Below are 18,726 nucleotides of genomic sequence, written 5' to 3' on the forward strand. Positions count from 1 at the left end.
AGTGTGAGGAATCCCGCCCATGGCAAAGGTCATGAGGAAGGAGGCTTGGCATACACAAAGGCAGGATCAAGCCTCAGGGAGTCCCCCTGGAGATTCTCGAGCATCTACCCCTGAAACCAAAATCTGTCTGTTATACTACACTCTTCTGACATTAACAGGGGCTATCCCCGACCACCTTTCTCTGGAAAATTAACTTAGAGCTCCAGTTAATAGTCTCCTGCATATAAAAGGAGTGTCTCAGGTCAAACCTCTCTGCTGGCAGACTAGCTTGTGGGACAGGATTATCCACACTCTTGCTACTATGTACATGATTGTTTACAACCTCTCAGCCATAAACAGCACAGACAGTTTGGAGTATTTTGAAAGTCTTAGTTAGCATAGGGCTTTTCTAAAGATAAAAATCATGTTGGTGAAGGGTTTCATTGCTGAGTTAATGATTGCTGCCAGGCGTCCATATCCTTAAGCACCTGGGAGCATGTTAATTGATGTAATTGGAATGTAGAAAAAAATATATAGTAGTTTTGATGTTAGCAATACTAGACTTTTGAGTTAATGAATTTTCTCTTTGTTATAAATCACTGTACTCCCCTTTCTTTGTTATAAATCATTGTGTCCTTGCTATGTAAGAATGTAACTTTATCACTATCTTAAGACTAAGTAGATCTTAAGGGAAAGCAAGTTTTCTGATTAACTAACCTTTATCAATAGAAAGAAAGATGGGGCCATAAAATGTTAATTAGTCTCCAGATCAGAAGATATTGTAAACAAATGTAAGACCCTTGTAAGAACAAAGATATGCTGAGAACACTGTCTTTAGATAAGGGTCTGAGCAGCTGACCCTGCGTGACTCTGTTTCTTACATTTATCTCTATGTACAACTAAAAGTATAAAAGTGGACCTGGAAAATAAAGAAATGGACCAGTTCCTGGAAAGACTGGTTTCCCTGTGTGGTCTTTTCTCGTTCTCTTCTTTTCTGGCTGAATTCCCATCTGGAGCGCAGAGGCGCGCCAAGCCTGCTAATTTTGCCTGGGCTTCTACAGTCTGAACGGGGAGGCACTTTGTGTCTCCGCTCCTTTGGGAGACTGGGAAGACGCCTGTGGCCTACGTAGATGGTGCAAACTCCTTGTCTCGGAGTTTTATTGGTTCTCTGCGTAAACCAAGTTATTCAGCCTCTTTTCTCCACTAATTTTCCTACTACACTATTCTTTCCTAATCTCTCTCTATATCGCTAATTAAATAGTTCTCTCCTAGATGCTGACTCCATCCCCACTTCGAATTCCCTGGATCCACCGGGGCTGGACCCGGGCAACTTGCAACATGGTTTTACCCAGGACTCAGACCAGAATCCTTTGGTAAAGAAAGAGAGTATATTTACTTGTATATGTGTTTATGCACGCATGTGAGCATTCTCCAGGGTAATGCTGGAAGAAGAGAAAACCTAAGCTACAAAAAGAGGGCTCTTTGTTTAAAATTGCTCCTGTATTTGGATTATGAAGTCTTTATTTGGAGCTAGGCATATATTTTTAACTCCTCTTCTGTTTCAACACTCTTCTATGGCCCTTCCAGAAAGGGTTCCAGAAACCCCCAAGCACCTGAATGTGTCATGGACATGTTTGACCTTCAGACTTTGATCACAGTGTCTGTCTGTCAAGGTCAGAGGTATCACTGCCATAGTTCTGTGTAGCCTGTCAGCTTCGTGCTATGACTTCCTCATGAACACACATTTGTTGACTAGCCTTAAAGAAGAAGACATGTTCAGAAGATTGAGATGAGAACACATTTTAGAAACATTCCACACTGTATAAAAGAGAGAAATTTAATGAAAACTCAAATGTAAAATCTGCATATTGTAATTAAAGGGTGGTAGCAAACTCCATATTGTGATCCATGGGCAAGGTTCTACACAAATTTGTTCAACACAAACTCATTCCACACCTCTGGTGCTGAGGCCCTTCATAGCAACTCTAAAAACAAAAGTTTATGTTAATTTTTTGAGACTTTTAGTTGAAGTAAGCCCTGTTTCTTATTAAGCATTTAAAAAGTTAGCAAGATAACATAAACTAATAAGATGATATAATGTTATAGGATAAGTGGATTGTCATTTTAGAACCTTGAAGAGCCCTCTGAGGAGGCAACAGAGACTGGAAAGGCTGAGGAATATTTAAGGGGCAGACGCCACTGTTTGGTTGTCACTGGGCATGGGTTCTCGAAGTTGAGGTAGAGAGCAGAACCAGCAAAGAGCATCCAAAATCTTTAGAGAAGAGACAGAGAAGAAATGAGTGACTGGCAAGGGAAAGCCTCTTTCTGGGAAACAACAGAAACTTTAAAAATATTTTATTAAGTTCTGCATTGGGAGATAAAGAGACATTCCTCACATCCTTATAGAACCTTGAAGAAAATAGCTGCCTTTTTTAAATACATATCAAATTGAATCTGATTTTAGATCTGTTTTGAGATGTAAAGCCATCTTTCAGATGGGAGTAGAGAGAAGAGAAGATGCCCAGTAAGGCCAGTCATATCTGGGTTACATAAGTCTCCCAGAGTTTAGCTTATCTCCATTTCAGCCATGGTAGAAACTTTAAATATGATGGCTGTGCACAGCTTGCCTGGATAGATTTGCAGCAATAGGGACTAATTAGAGGTGCCTTTGCAAAACTAACTTTAGTGTTTATTATAGTTAATAATTTTGGTTTCCTGATTTCTTTCAGCCTTTTCAAGGCACAGGTTTTCTAAAATCTATTCTTTCAGCAAACGCATAATAATTTCATGTATTCTGGCCCTAATGTTTAAAATGTCTAACTACTTCCCTTTCAAGAAAAAAGGATAATATGTCTGTCCCAAGTTGAATTATGGAAGACTCATTTCTTGCTTTGTCTTCAGTTCAGTTCAGTTCAGTGGCTCAGTCCTGTCTGACTCTTTGCAACCCCATGGACTGCAGCATGCCAGTCTTCCCCATCCATCACCAACTCCCGGAGCCTACACAAACTCATGTCCATTGAGTCGGTGACCTCATCCAACCATCTCATCCTCTGTCATCTGCCTCTCCTCCCACCTTCAATCTTTCCCAAAATCAGGGTCTTTTCCAATGAGCCAGTTCTTCTCATCAGGTGACCTAAGTTTTGGAGTTTCAGCTTCAGCATCAGTCCTTCCAATGAATATTCAGAACTGATTTCCTTTAGGATGGACTGGCTGGATCTCCTTGCTGTCCAAGGGACTCTCAAGAGTCTTCTCCAAAACCACAGTTCACAAACATTAATTCTTCAGCACTCAGCTTTCTTTATGGTCCAACTCTCACATCCATACATGATTATCTGAAAAACCATAGCCTTGACTAGATGGACTTTTGTTGCAAAATAAGGTCTCTGTTTTTTTATATGCTGTCTAGGTTGGTATAGCTTTTCATCCAAGGAGTAAGCATCTTTTAATTTCATGGCTGCAATCACCATCTGCATGGATTTTGGAGCCCAAAAATATAAAGTCTGTCACTGTTTCCATTGTTTCCCTATCTATTTGCCATGAAGTGATGGGACCAGAGGCCATGATCTTAGTTTTCTGAATGTTCAGTTTTTAGCTTTTTCACTCTCCTCTTTCACTTTCATAAAAGAAGCTCTTTAGCTCTTTGCTTTCTGCCATAAGGGTGGTGTCATCTGCGTATCTGAGGTTATTAATATTTCTCCCCTAATCTTGATTCCAGCTTGTGCTTCATCTAGCCCAGTGTTTCTCGTGATGTACTCTGTATATAAGTCAAATAAACAGGGTGACAATATACAGCCTTGAGGTACTCCTTTTCCTTTGAAACCAGTAGGAACCAGTCTATTGTTCCATGTCCAGTTCTAACTGTTGTTTCCTGACCTGCATACAGATTTCTCAAGAGGCAGGTCAGGTGGTCTGGTATTCCCATATCTTGAAAAATTGTCCACAGTTTGTTGTGATCCACACAGTCAAAGGCTTTGGCATAGTCAATAAAGTAGAGGTAGATGTTTTTCTGAAACTCTCTTGCTTTTTTGATTATCCAACGGATCTTGACAATTTGATCTCTGGTTCCTCTACCGTTTCTAAAACTTACAGCTTGAACATCAGGAAGTTCATGGTTCACGTACTCTTGAAGCCTGGCTTGGAGAATTTTGAGCATTATTTTGCTAGCGTGTGGGATGAGTGCAATTGTGCAGTAGTTTGAGCATTCTTTGTCATTGCCGTTCTTTGTCATTGCCTTTCTTTGGGATTGAAATGAAAACTGACCTTTTCCAGTCCTGTGGCCACTGCTGAGTTTTCCAAATTTGCTGGCATATTGAGTGCAGCACTTTCACAGCATCATCTTTCAGGATTTGAAGTAGCTCAACTGGAATTCCATCACCTCCACTAGCTTTGTTTGTAATGATGCTTTCTAAGGGCCACTTGACTTCACATTCCAGGATTTCTGGCTCTAGTTGAGTGACCACACCATCATGATTATCTGGGTCGTGAAGATCTCTTTTGTATAGTTCTTCTGTGTTGTCTTACTTAAGATAAACAATTTTTTATTTCTATCCTTCTAGATAATCAGACATTTCATGGCTCTCCAAACATGACAATAAGAAAGTTTCTGGTCATTTTACACACTCTCCACCCTCAAGTCATCTTTTTGGATGCATTTTGTTTGCTTCAGTAATGGAAAGCAAATAGTGAGACTTAACTAACATGATTTCATAAAAAGCATTATTTTATGATTTGACATTTTTATGGGGATTTACAAATATTTTCTTTAAAGTTCTGAACCAGTCATATTCATCATTATTTCAAAACAATGAGTATGACACATCAACTGAAATTTTACACACATGCAAAAATATCCATCTCATCTTAATTTCACTGTAAGTTTTTCAAGGAACAGAGCATAATATGGAGTTCTGCTGAGGTAGTAAGACGAGAGCTCAAGAACTGTGCCCCCACGAGCAGTGTGGAGAACTCTGTGACCTTTAATAAGAGGTATTTTACTGAAGTAGTGAGGTGATACCTGATTGTAGGAAGTGCAACAGTCTGTAGGATGAAGAGACAGTAGATAAAGACAACAACATGAGAAGTAAGTCCCCTCATAGTAGGTCCCCTACATAGTAACCTTCACGTTGAGAACTTTCAAAGATGTGAACATGGAAGTTACTAATGATGATCTGATGGAATTAGAAGCCCAGAGAAAGGACAAAGAGGGAAAAAAGGAAGAAGTAACAGAAGAACTGAAGAGATTCACATTGCAGGGAATTGCAGGGGAATTTTCTGTATTTGAGGAGGCACTGTTAATTTTTGAGCCACAGGACCCAAATGTAGACTGATACACAAAGGTTGCAGCAGCCATTCACAGTGCAGTCTACTGCTGCCTTGTTATCTATGACAGGAAAAAGAGAGCTGCAACTCAAACATCACTGAATCATTTTCTCAAGAGAGCAGGTAGAACTGAATCCAGCAAGGAACCAGAACCGGGGCCATCAGCGTCGGGCATGAGTGAAACTGCAGCTTGCCCTTCGTCTCCTATTGCAGGTGACCCTTCAGCTCTGCCATCTCCTACCCCTTCTCCCTCCTCTAGTCAGTAACTCTTCTTGCCTGTTCAATGGATGCCAGCCCCTGAATGCCAGCTGTTGTACTGTACTACTGTACTTTCCAAGCTACTTTACTTTAAAATTAAAATGTTCTCTTTAATTTCTGTGTTTGTTTTTTATGTATTATTTATGTGAAAAGTATTATAAATCCATTACAGTACAGTACTATATAGCCGATTGTGTTAGTTGGGTACCTAGGCTAACTTTGTTGGACTTACAAAGAAATTAAACTTATGAATGGGATTTGTTCTCATTTAGAAGACAGCATAAAGAGGATCTGAGAAGGAGGCTGGGTCTGTATGATCAAGGGAAGGTGTTTATTAAGGTGATATTGAGAGATGTTGATTTTATGATAAGCAAGACAGATGATATTCACCTCGGTCACAGGTGGTTTCAGTCACCTCTATAATAATTAATCAGTGCTAATGCTTGACATCGAGATTATTTGAATATCAACCCCACCGATGCAAATCTAACAGAGAGGTAAATTTTAGTGACAGAGGAGACAGAGGAGTTAAATTCAGCATCAAAGTCCTTGAGTAGGCGAGAAGCTAGTGAAGTAATGGAAGGACTGGCCATTTATGCCAACATGTTCAAGTTCATTATCCTATCAGCAGGAAGACACTGACAGGCACAGAAATAAGGAGAGGGAAAGATGTGTGATGGGAAAATGAGGAATTTCTCTCTGGTTGTTCTTCTTTAAGCAGAGACATAATCTAGTCAAGATCATCATCTGACTGTGGTAAAGGGAGAAGGTGCTGGAGTCTGAGGAGTGAGGTGAAGACTGCAAAGGAAAGAGTACCCTCAAGAAGTACTTCTGTGATAGCAGGAAGAGGAAAACTTTGAAAGAAGTAGATTAGTACATAGGAGATTTTGTATAACAGATTGTGAGTTCCAAAGGAGCAGTAGAGGATTTAGGGAAGTGTTGTTGTTTCAATTTTTATTGTATATTGAAGTATAGTTGATTTACAATGTTGTGTTAGTTTCAAGCGATTCTGTTATACATATACAGATATCTATTTTTTTCAGATTCTTTTCCAGGGAAGTGGTATTCAACACTGGCTGTATCTTAGAATCAACTGGAAATGAAAAATATACCACTAATGAAAGAAACCAAAGATTCCACAATTAGATGGAGAAATATACCATGTTCATGGATTGGAAGAATCAATATAGTGAAAATGGGTATATTACCCAAAGCTATCTATAATCCAATACAATCCCTATCAAGTTATTTTTCACAGAACTAGAACAAATAATTTCACAATTTGTATGGAAACACACAAAAAATCCTCAAACAGCCAAAGCAATCTTGAGAAAAAAGAATGGGACTGGAAGAATCAACCTGCCTGACTTCAGACTATACTACAAAACCACAGTCATCAAGACAGTATGGTATTGGCACAAAGACAGAAATATAGATCAAAGGAACCAAATAAAAAGCCCAGAGATAAATCCATGCACCTATGGACACCTTATCTTTGACAAAGGAGGCAAAAAAAATACAATGGAGAAAAGACAATCTCTTTAACAAATGATGCTGGGAAAACTAGTCAACCAGCTGCAAAAGAGTGAAACTAGAACACTTTCTAACACCAGACACAAAAATAAACTCAAAATGGATTAAAGAGCTAAATGTAAGACCAGAAACTAAAACTTTTAGATGAAAACATAGGCAGAACAGTCTCTGACATAAATTACATTAAGATCCTCTATGACCCACTTCCCAGAGTAGTGGAAATAAAACAAAAATAAACAAGCGAGAGGATCTAATTAAACTTAAAATCTTTTGCACAATGAAGGAAACTATAAGGAAGGTGGAAAGGCAGTCATCAGAATGGGAGAAAATAATAGCAAATGAAACAATTGACAAAGAATTAATCTCCCAAATATACAGGCAGCTCATGCAGCTTGATACCAGAAAATTAAATGACCCAATCCAAAAATGGGCCAAAGAACTAAACAGACATTTTTCCAGAGAAGACATATAGATGGCTAACAAACACATGAAAAGATACTCAGCATCACTCATTATCAGAGAAATGCAACTCAAAACCACAATGAGGTACCATCTCACACCAGTTAGAATGGCTGTCATCAAAAAGTCTACAAACAATAAATGCTGAAGAGGGTGTGGAGGAAAGGAAACTTTCTTACACTGTTGGCTGGAATGAAAACTAGTACAACCACTATGGAAAAGGGTGTGGAGATTCCTTAAAAAACTGGAAATACAGCTGCCACACAACCCAGCAATCCTACTGCTGGGCATGCACACCGAGGAAACCAGCCTTGAAAGAGACACATGTACACCAGTGTTCATTACAGCACTGTTTACAATAGCTAGGACATGGGAGCAACCTAGATGTCCATCAGCTGATGATAAGAAAGTTGTGGTACATAGACACAATGGAATGTTACTCAGTTATGAAAAAGAACACATTTGAGTCAGTTCCAATGAGGTAGATGAAACTTGAGCTTATTATACAGAGTGAAGTAAGTCAGAGAGAGAAACACCAATACAGTATATTAATGCATATATATGGGATTTAGAAAGACAGTAATGATGATGCTGTATGCAAGACAGCAAAAGAAACACAGATGTAAAGAACAGACTTTTGGACTATGTGGGAGAAGGCAAGGGTGGGATAATATGAGAGAAGAGCACTGAAATATGTAAGATAGACGACCAGTCCAAGTTCAAAACATGAAGCAGGACACTCAAAGCTGGGGCTCTGGGACAACTTTGAGGGATGGGATGGGGAGGGATGTGGGAGGGGGTTCAGGACGGGGAGGTGACACATGTACACTCATGGCTGATTCATGTGTGGCAAAAACCACCACAATATTGTAAAGTAATTAGCCTCCAATTAAAATAAATAAAATTTTAAAAAGAGAAGAAAAATACACCAGTTCCTGCTGTGTTGGGTCTTGGTTATAGCGTGAGGGATCTTTGATCTTTCTTGTGACATACAAGAACTTTCTTCTTTTTAGTTTCAGCATGGAAACTCTTAGTTGAAGCACGTGGGACCTAGTTCCCTGACCAGGAACTGCACCCAGGCACCTTTTGCATTAGTAGTTCAGAGTCTTAGCCATTGGATCGCCAGGGAACACACCAGGTATTATATTTTTTTAAGAGCGTTTCACCCTATGCTGTGTGATAGGGTGAGGGGGTAAGGGTGTCCTAGGAGCATGGATGAAGTAGGAGAAGACAGAGGGAGGGTGGCCTGTGGATACCAGACCTCTTGGGTGGGAGAGAAGTTGATGTAGGCACGTAATGATGAGAAGCTCTTAATGAACTTTTATTCAAGATCTAGGTAGTTAAGAGTTTTAAAGCAAAGTAGACACATAATAGATATTCATGGCCCTTTCCTTTCCAATCTTCCTTTTTTTTTAAAGAAAAAAAAACATAAGAAACCCCAAGTTTTGTAATCTCTGATAAATATATTTTCTTCCAAAACAGATTGTCTCATTGGTAGCTACTTGATAATGACATGTCTTATCTACTCATTTTTTATATTTTTGAATACTATCAAGAATACTATTTATCCCATTAGGATAGAGAAAATAGATATGATTCATTTAAATTTGTTTCCATTTCCTCAATGTAAATGAAATGTCTATATATATATTAAAAAAAGCATCTTGGTTTGCAAATCAAACAGACTATAATAATACCTGTTTCAAAATTAGATCTCTCTGGGAAATTCCCTGATGGCCCAGTAGTTAGGACTCTGCTTTCACTGCTGAGGGCCTGGGTTTTTTCCTTGGTCAGGTAACTAATATTCCACAAGCCATGTGGCACAATTAGATCTGTCTCAATGTTTCTCTTAGAATTATTTAATAGATTCTCACCAACTTCAGTGGACTCATCAGAGCTGTGAATGAGGACACAGCAGCAGCCCAGGAGCCTCCCAAACAGAAAATCAAAAGGCTATAGATGTGGATACTTGAGGTTCTCTAGCATCTGTCCTGAATTTCTGGGAGTCAAATTATTATTATTTTTTTGTATCCTTGCTTTTTTATTTTGCTTTCTACATACTGTCATTCCTCATTATAATCCTATGAAGTGAATGTCACTGTACACAGTATAAAATGTTTTGCATATATATACAAAATTATCTTCATTTTTGCTTTGTTTTTGCATTTTGTAAAAAGTTATCCTCTTTTATCCTTTCCTCCCTTTCCTTCCCTCCCTCTCTCCTCTTCTCCATCTGCTCGCAGATGATCCAAACTAGGTGAAGCACAGGGTGACCTGCATTGTTGATAGCAACACGATTTCTTTATCCACCCCTCCAATTCTTTAATTCCTTTCCCTATACATAGTATTTGGAAGGGCAAGGATTTCATTTTGTATCCTGCATGGGTCACAGTCCTAATATATAACACTGTCTCAAAATATTTTAAAAAATTAGTTAAAGGAATAAATTCCCACCTCTGATCTTTCTCCAGAAGCAGCCTTCAAAATAGGTAGTTAACTCTCCAACCTGGCCAAACCCATGTTTTACTTATCTCAGAAAGCCTGTAAGTTTTATGCTACCTTCATTTGGATTATTTAAAGCACTTTATAATAGAGAGTTGATGCTTCCAGTGCACATGGAGTTAATCCCATCCTTTCTAGACTTGCCTCAGCTCTTGAGGCAAGAAGCCCTATTTCAGTAAATAGCTTTGTCTACTGTGCCAGCAGGCCTCAGGCTTAAAACAAATTAATGCTCCTCCGAAGAGGGAAGACACTATTTTTCACTGTTACTCAGGGATATGCCTCACTGGCCTGAACGTCCTCTTGACTAGATATTGGTTGTGTAATAAATGAAGACAATTCCTTACAGGAGAGCCATGAAGCAATATGAGGAGAGGGGCTTATCTCTGCAGGAGTCTTCAGTGTGACATTTCTTCACTGTGTCCCAAACCGGCCACCCCATTTCCCCAAATACCTGCATTTAAAACAGCTGAAAGTGAAAGTTTAAAAAAGATCTAAATTTTTACAAAAATTTTATTAAACTACAGTTGATTTACAACACTGTGTTAATTTCTACTGTACAGCAAAGTGATTCAGTTATCTATATGTGCACATGCGTGGGTGCTAAGTCGCTTCATTCACTTTTGACTCTTTGCGACCCCATGGACTGTAGCCCACCAGGCTCCTCTGTCCATGGGATTCTCCAGGCAAGAATACTGGAGTGGGTTGCCATGCCCTCCTCTAGGGGATCTTCCCAACTCAGGGATCAAACCCATGTGTCCTGCAGCTCCTGCATTGCAGGAAGATTCTTTACCACTGTATATATGCATTTTTTCATATTTTTTTCATTATAGTTTAGCACAGGATATTGAATATAGTTCTCAGTGCTATACAGTGGGACTTTGTTGTTTACCCACGCCATATATAATAGTTCACATGTGCTAATCCCAAACTCCCAATCCTTCCCCTCCTTAACACCCCACCCCTTGGCAACTGCGAGTCTGTGTTCTATGTCTGTGAGTCTGTTTCTGTTTCGTAGATAAGTTCACTCATGTCATATTTAAGATTACACATATAAGTGGTGTCATGTGATATTTGTCTTTGTCTGATTTACTTGACTTACTATGATCATTTCTAGGTCCATCCACGTTGCCGCAAATGGCATTATTTCATTCTAAAAGAAAAGACAAATCGTTCTCTCAAGACTGCTTGACTGTCTCTGAGTGCATGAGAGGCAAGTCTCTTCCCCACCACAGAGTGGGTGGAGTAAACCAGAAAGGTGCCTGACCCTGACATTCAGCATAAGCCCAAGTCCCTGTGTGCTCAGGAGACCAAGGAGCCAAGGAGAAGCAGACCATATTCCAAGCAGATAGCTGCCTGGGAATAAAACGCCACATGTCATCAGTTAAGCAAAAACCCATCTCTCATCTGTCCTTGAAATCTATTACTACAGCACAAAGTCAAGAAACATGCAAGAGTTACTTTGATTGTGAACCCAAGGGGATTTCATCATAGTAATAGGATTTATTTTCTCTGAGGCAAAAGTAGTACATTAAACAAAATATACTTTTTGGGGGGCAACCAAGAGCACATATAAGGATCAAGAATATAATTATCAAGAATAAGACTTTTGGCGAAAAATTTATTTTTGATGAGTTGGGGTAAAGTCATAATGCTGTACCAGTCAATTCCCAAAGTCACAAAATTAGTGAAAAGAAGCATTCTTTTATTAAAATTTTACAGTTGAGAATTTTAAGAATGGAGACAGCTTTGAAAGACAAGCTCAAGAAATTCGGGAGAACAGTTTTTTTCCTTCCACACTGAGGTGGTGTAGTGTCTTTTTGGTTATCAAAATACTCATCATTTTGGGACTTTGGAATAGTAAATATTCATGATGTGTGAAACAGCATGATACATAACTGTATGATTTTAATTATATAAAATGGATGCTTAGTTGTGAAAATGCACAAATGAGACCTAGAAGGACACATCAAACAATAGACTGTGATTATGAATGACTGTTTTTTGCTTCCTGTGTTTTTTTGGTTTATGTATGCATGTTAACTTCTAAGAAATAAATGTTATTTAAAAAACCTTTAAAAATTGATGCTTATTTAGCTTTTTGTCTAATTATAAAATATAGCCAACCTATATACAAGGAAAATCTGAACAAAATCATTACCATCTGTGTTTAATGTTTAGAGGATAACTTTTACCTTTATATTTAATTCAGGTTTACAACCTCAAAGATTATTCACAATGAATTTTAGCTTTAATGTATTCTTTGGAATCATGCACCTGTGATGCCTCATAAATTTATGCACAATAATAACACTCAGCATTTACATGAAGCTTTTCATCTTTAAAGCACATTATGCACATTAGGAAATTCATCATCTCAACACCCATATTAGGAAGGTAAGTATTGTTATCTCCATTTTACAGATAGAGAAACTGAAAGAGACAAGTCATCCATAGGCATAATTACAAGGGAGCTTTACCTGTGTGAGGGGGTAGGGTTATGAATATTTATATTCTGTTTTAAAATTTATAAAACTAAGAGAGCATTAAGCTATTATCTTGAAAATTTTCTATACATGAGTCCCTACCTTTGCCCCAGAAGCACAAACATAAACTCAAATTTTGGTGTAAAGTTTAAAAATAAGTTAGAGATAATTTATCTACCAACTCAACTTCTTCATAGTTTCTAAACAGGTTCTAAACTTAAAAAAAAAAATTACTCACTATATTTAGTGATAAGGTAGTGCTAGTGGTAAAGAGCCCACCTGCCAATGCAAGAGACATAAGAGGTGCAGGTTTGATCCCTGGGTCAGAAAGATCCCCTGGAGGAGGGCGTGCAACCCACTCCATTTTTCTTGCCTGGAGAATCCCATGGATAGAGGAGGCTGGAGGGCTATAGTCCATAGGGTTGGAAAGAGCTAGACATGATTGAAGTGACTTAACATACAGCGTTTATACGTAGTGGTAAGAGGCCTGACATGTGTCTTGCTTCTTGCACTTACCCAACCAAAATTGTTAAGAATTTTCTTCTTCACATGTTTTTTTGGAAAACTTAGGATGCTTATGTTTTAAGAGGTTGTTTATTGAAACTCATTCAAAATGCAATGATTTGTATTGAGTACTTAAACATTCACAGCACTATGCAGCTATTTATATATATCTGCTTCAGTCTCAGTGTTATTTGAAGCATGTAAATGTAGCTGTTTTCCAGTCATGTCTGCTTATCAACATGTGTTGTTCACGTTCGAGATGATACTGAATACATTGTTATGACACCAACATATGAATCTCATAAGATGCCATGACCTGTTGAAATGATTGTTTTAGAAATATAGCCCTAATTAACATTTAATTGCCAGAAAAGAACACCATTGTCTTAGGCACAGTTTCCCTTTACTGGAAAATTTATCGATCTCTTTACTAGATCGGTGTGTGGGAAACTCTTCTCAATCCTCTGTGGTGACCCAAATCAGAAGTAAATCTAAAAAAGAGGGAAGATATACAACTGACTCAGTTTGTTGTACAGCAGAAGCTAATATAACATTGTAAAGCAACTATGTGTGCTCAGCACTTAGTCACTCGTCATGTCTGACTCTTTGAGATCCCATAGATTGCAGCCAGCCAGGCTCCTCTGTCCATGGAATTTTCCAGGCAAGAATCCTGGAGTGGATTTCTACTTCGAAAGCAACTATAAACTCCCAAAAAAATTAATTAAAAAAATAAAAAACTAAAAAAACAAAAACAAGATCATGTGAAGGTTTTATCAGAGAGTGTTCATCAAATGGAAAAATACCTTCAAAGGAGCAAACAGGACTGGGCTGAGGGAGAAGCAGCTCTGTAATGCACTAACAGTAGAGACTCAGGGGTGAGTTGAAGCTGGGATGGATCTTTTAACATGTTCCAATTCTGGGCAAGGAGACTGGGTCTCATTCCCAAATCAGCTAGTCTTAGGATGCTCTTGTGGCACAAACTTAATCTGGGTCTGGAAGCTTCCTTCAGCTAAAAAGGGACTTTCAGAGAGGGAATCAATGCTGAGCGATCAGCAGTTCATAGCATCCACTACACCAGTGCAATATGTATCAGTGTAAAGAAGCAACTTATGCTCTGGACCCTAGCCCAGAGATAAACTTGGGCTCTGGTAAGACTCTCATCATACCCTGTGTCAATGCAAAATTTAAAAGTGGATGATAAGAGAAGCAAAGAAGAAATGTGAAAAGATTGGGAGGGTGGGCACCCAGAATACATACAGCACACAGGGAAACATGCTGCTACAAAAAAATTATTACTAAATCTCCCTCCTTTTTGCACTGGGAAGATACAGTTTATTTCCTGGCCAAAGGAACTATGACCAAGAAGTTGACCCCAAAGACTGAAGCAGGAATAAGTTATTCCACAAAAAGTTACTTTGAAAAAAGATTCCCAGAAATTTAAAACTGAGCCAAAACTAATGATCGTGTAGTGTCAAACACAGAGAGAACAAGACCAAAACGAAGTCCTGGGAACAAGAACAGGCAGGAATAAACTCAGGAGTTGAATAAAATTAAACACGAACTGGAACAAAATGGACAGAAAAGAATATAACCCCTAGAAAGTGTCATGAATTGTTTCAGAGCATCTTCAGACTGACCTGGTTGGACATTGAGCGTAGGTTGTAGTACAGGGCTAGAGCAAAAAGATATGGGATAGATTTTTACCAAAAAGGAAGAAGGGCCTTACTTGCTGAGCACTCATCAACCTGTAAGCTTCACTAAAAAATACTTGATGGCAATGATATAAAAAATAAGAGCAAGTTCAAACTTGTTAATGAGAGAGCTGTAAGGTAGGAGAAGTGAAGTGAAGTGAAGATTGAGAATCATCTTGTTGTTTTTATGAAACTATTCTCCTCCATCATGAAGAAATCCATAGATAGGATCTGGGCACCTGGGTAAAATTAGGATAAAAATCTCTGTCTGTTAATTTCCTAAAGAAGGCAGAACATTCACATCTCATTGGTAAGCTTTCTGCCTTTTTCAAGCAGGACACTGACTGTGAGGTCAGCTGATTTCTGCGTTTTGCTTTTCTTCAAAAATGTTAGACCTTTTAAATTGCTTTGATATAATATATGCTCTGAAGCTTAGTACAGAGAAAGCAATTGCTCAAAGAAGATTTGAACAAAAGGATCTATTACAAGGAGTGTGTAAATGAACTTGCAGTGGTTTAAACAGGTCATTCCACTGGACCTGTTATAGGCTTTTACAGGGCTGAGTGTTTACTAAAGTAGCAAAGTATTTCAAACGCTAGTTCCCATTAAATGGATACTGGTTTTATTCAGTGCCTCTGACCTCTGAGCTTGACCATGACTCTTTATAAGTGGAAGCTTAAAGTGCCATCTGTAGCATAAAATACAAGGTATGTGGGTGTTACAAAAGCATTCTATCTCTGTGCAGGATGGCTCTGGGGAGAGTTCACTGCCCACAGTATCTTTTATTTGTGAGTCACAGTTCCTGGCAAGGGCAGTTTCAGGGTGACCTTTAATAGACATGAGTGGTGAAGTCAACATGTGTTCTTTGTTGGGAGTTTAGTGGCCAAAGTTCCCAGCACAGTCTGCTGCAATTAGCTGTCTGTTTCTAAGCCTCAGCAAGGAAGCCCAGAACTGAAATGGAGAATATTCTACTTTGCAAGCACAGCACACAGCGCAGAGGATAAAGTGGACCACATATATTAAAAATGAACATAGCAGCATAGCTCAAATGGTAAAGATTCTGCCTGCAATGCAGGTGACCAGGGTTCGATCCCTGGGTTGAGAAGATCCTCTGGAGAAGGAAATGGCAACCCCCTCCAGTATTCTTGCCTGGACAATCCCATGGACAAAGAAGGCTGTTGGGCTACAGTCCATGGGGTCTCAAAGAGTTGGACAGAACTGAGTGACTAACACACAAAGTAGAGATAATACTTCTCAAAAATGTGGCAGATTGGAGGAATACTGGATGCAAACTTAAAAGAAATATTCAGTAAAATCCATTTATGGGAATTCTAATTTCGAAGGAGTAACAAAATCCTTCATACCAAGCTGGGAAGGCCTTGTTCTCTTTTTCCTAATAAAGAAACTGAACTGCAAAGAAGTAAGTTGATTTGCCCGAAGTATCTCAGCTTGTTAGAGGTTGGCTTGAAACTAGAAAGCAGTCTTTTCTAGACCCTTCCAATCAGGGTTCAGGTTACCCCAAACTTGACCCTTCACCAGGAGGACTTCCTATAATAAGAGAATCATGTCTCCAGGCTTGCTTTATCCTAATCACAGTTATTGATGAAGCATGTGCATTTGATTGCACATGACTGAATTGAATTCAATAGGATTGAACTGAATCATTGAATCTTTGTACCAAAGTAAGAACAGATGCTCTTATTGACATAAAGTCTTTAAGTCAAGACCTCCACTGTATCTTCATGTGTCCTGTCACTATGACAGACTAAAAGGAGCTGATCTGCACAGAAGAATGCACTGAATTCCTGACACAGAAAAATCTCAAGATATAATAAAATTGCAGTTGTTTTATCATTAAGTTCTAGAGCAATTTGTTAAACAATTTGTAAGTGACATACTCCTCTGAATTTTGAAACATATATAATACTTTCAGATGTGATTATACACAATGTTGGCACTAAATGAAATGACTTAAATGAAAAGCCATTTAGGTCGTCTGTGGCTGTGCTATGTATGGCTGATTTCATGGACATTACCCTAAAATGACTAGTTTGTCAACACAGAATTGAGCAAAAGGTATAATACGATTCTACTCTAACATTATATTTTTCCCTAATGTGAAAACTGAGTAGTGGGTAAATAAAGATCATGCCTGAATCTAGGGGGCTGAGGAAAAGAGACACTTCCCAGAGTCTGGCAATTGGATTCCACTATTCTATTAACAATTAGGGTGACTGCAGTTAATTAAAGATCAATTTATATCTTTGATTCTTAATTTATCATAAAATGAGATGACTATATGATCTCTCGGTCCCTTCTGGTATTTTCATTCCAATATGTTGTGTTACTTCTCTGTATTCAAGAGGCAAAGCAAATCTATGAGGATACTACTTTCAGAAAAAGTAATTGTGTGTGTGTGTGTGTGTGTGTGTGGTTCTCAAAACACAACCAGCATAGTGATAGGACCAGTCCTATTGGGAGCTCTGAGTTGCTCAAAGCATATAAGACTCCAACATAGTTTAGGCTTTAGAGGTAAGAAAAAGTCCACATATTTAATAATTTGGCATACATAGACATCATTCTTTAAACTACACATTTTGACATTTTTGCTGCATTACTTATCTATGTGGCAATGAAAGGTACATTTGTATTTCAGAAAGTCACTAAGAACTTATCAGAGATGAGTTTAAGTTCTTTATTATAGAACATATGAATTTAGGAGCTTGTCTTGTTTAACTCAAAATACAGAAAACTCAATTCACACTTGCTTAACCAGAGAGGAACTTCTTTGGCTTACAGGTTTGAACAGTTCAAGAGGTGGGTTAACTATAGACAAGACTTGTTTCAGAGGTTCAGATAAAATAGATAACTAACAAGGACCTACTGTCCTACTGCATATCACAGTGAGCTCTATTCAATATTCTGTAAAAACATATATGGGAAAAGAATCTGAAAAAAGAATGATTATATTGTAAATGTATAACTGAATCACTGTGCTATGCACCTGAAACTAACACAGCACTGTAAATCAACTACATTCCAATAAGATTATTAAAAATGTTATCATGACCCTGTGCTCTAACCTCTTTATCTTTCTTTAGTTCATTCTCAGGTTGCCCATGGTGGCAAGGTGGCGGCAAGAAGCCTCTGGCTTACAACCCCCTTCCAGCTTTGAGACAATAAGGAAAAAAAAGTACCTCTACTGCAACTCTAGGGGAAAAGTCTCATTGCTTCTCACGGTCTTTGATTTCATCACATGCTCATTCTTATACCGAGCAGTGTGGTCAAAGAATTGCACATTCAGATTAGAAAGACCTGAGTCCCACATTCACCCCAGGAACAGTTGTGAAGCCTTATGTGAACAGATGGTTTAAATTCAGGACAAGGATGGGTATATACAGCAAAATCAGGGTGCCTGATTCATGCTTAGTCACTCAGCTGTGTCTGACATTTTGCAATCCTGTGGATGGTAGACAATCAGGCTCCTCTGTCCGTGGAACTCTCCAGGAAAGAAGACTGGAGTAGGTTGCCATTCCCTTCTCCAGGGAATCTTCTTGATCCAGGGATCGAATCCAGAGCTCCTACTTTGCAGGCATATTCTTTACCATTTGAGCCACGAGGCAGAACTTGGGAAGCTAGCTGATGGGTGGCAACAACAAAATCTGTCTATCAAACCATGACTTCAGTATGTTGGCAAGGTTTGACTGGTTTAAAAACCTTTTTATTTCAAATTTAATATGATTTTCTCTTCTGCCTTTATAGGCAAGTAGCAAAAGTTTTCTGCAATATACAGTATAAACCAACCTGTACTGATAATTACAATAGGATTGTTTACTAACATTGGTTCAACAAAAAGCTTATGTGAAACTCAGGTGATAAATATTGAACATTTATGGATAAAGTAGGGGTAGGTGGAAATCCTCCGTATCAACATCCCTGTAACACTATACTGTAGAAAATACTAGAAGACTTCTAATAAATGTCTGGTTTTCACACAG

Source organism: Budorcas taxicolor, chromosome 9 (assembly GCF_023091745.1).
Source record: "Budorcas taxicolor isolate Tak-1 chromosome 9, Takin1.1, whole genome shotgun sequence".
NCBI lineage: Eukaryota > Metazoa > Chordata > Mammalia > Artiodactyla > Bovidae > Budorcas > Budorcas taxicolor.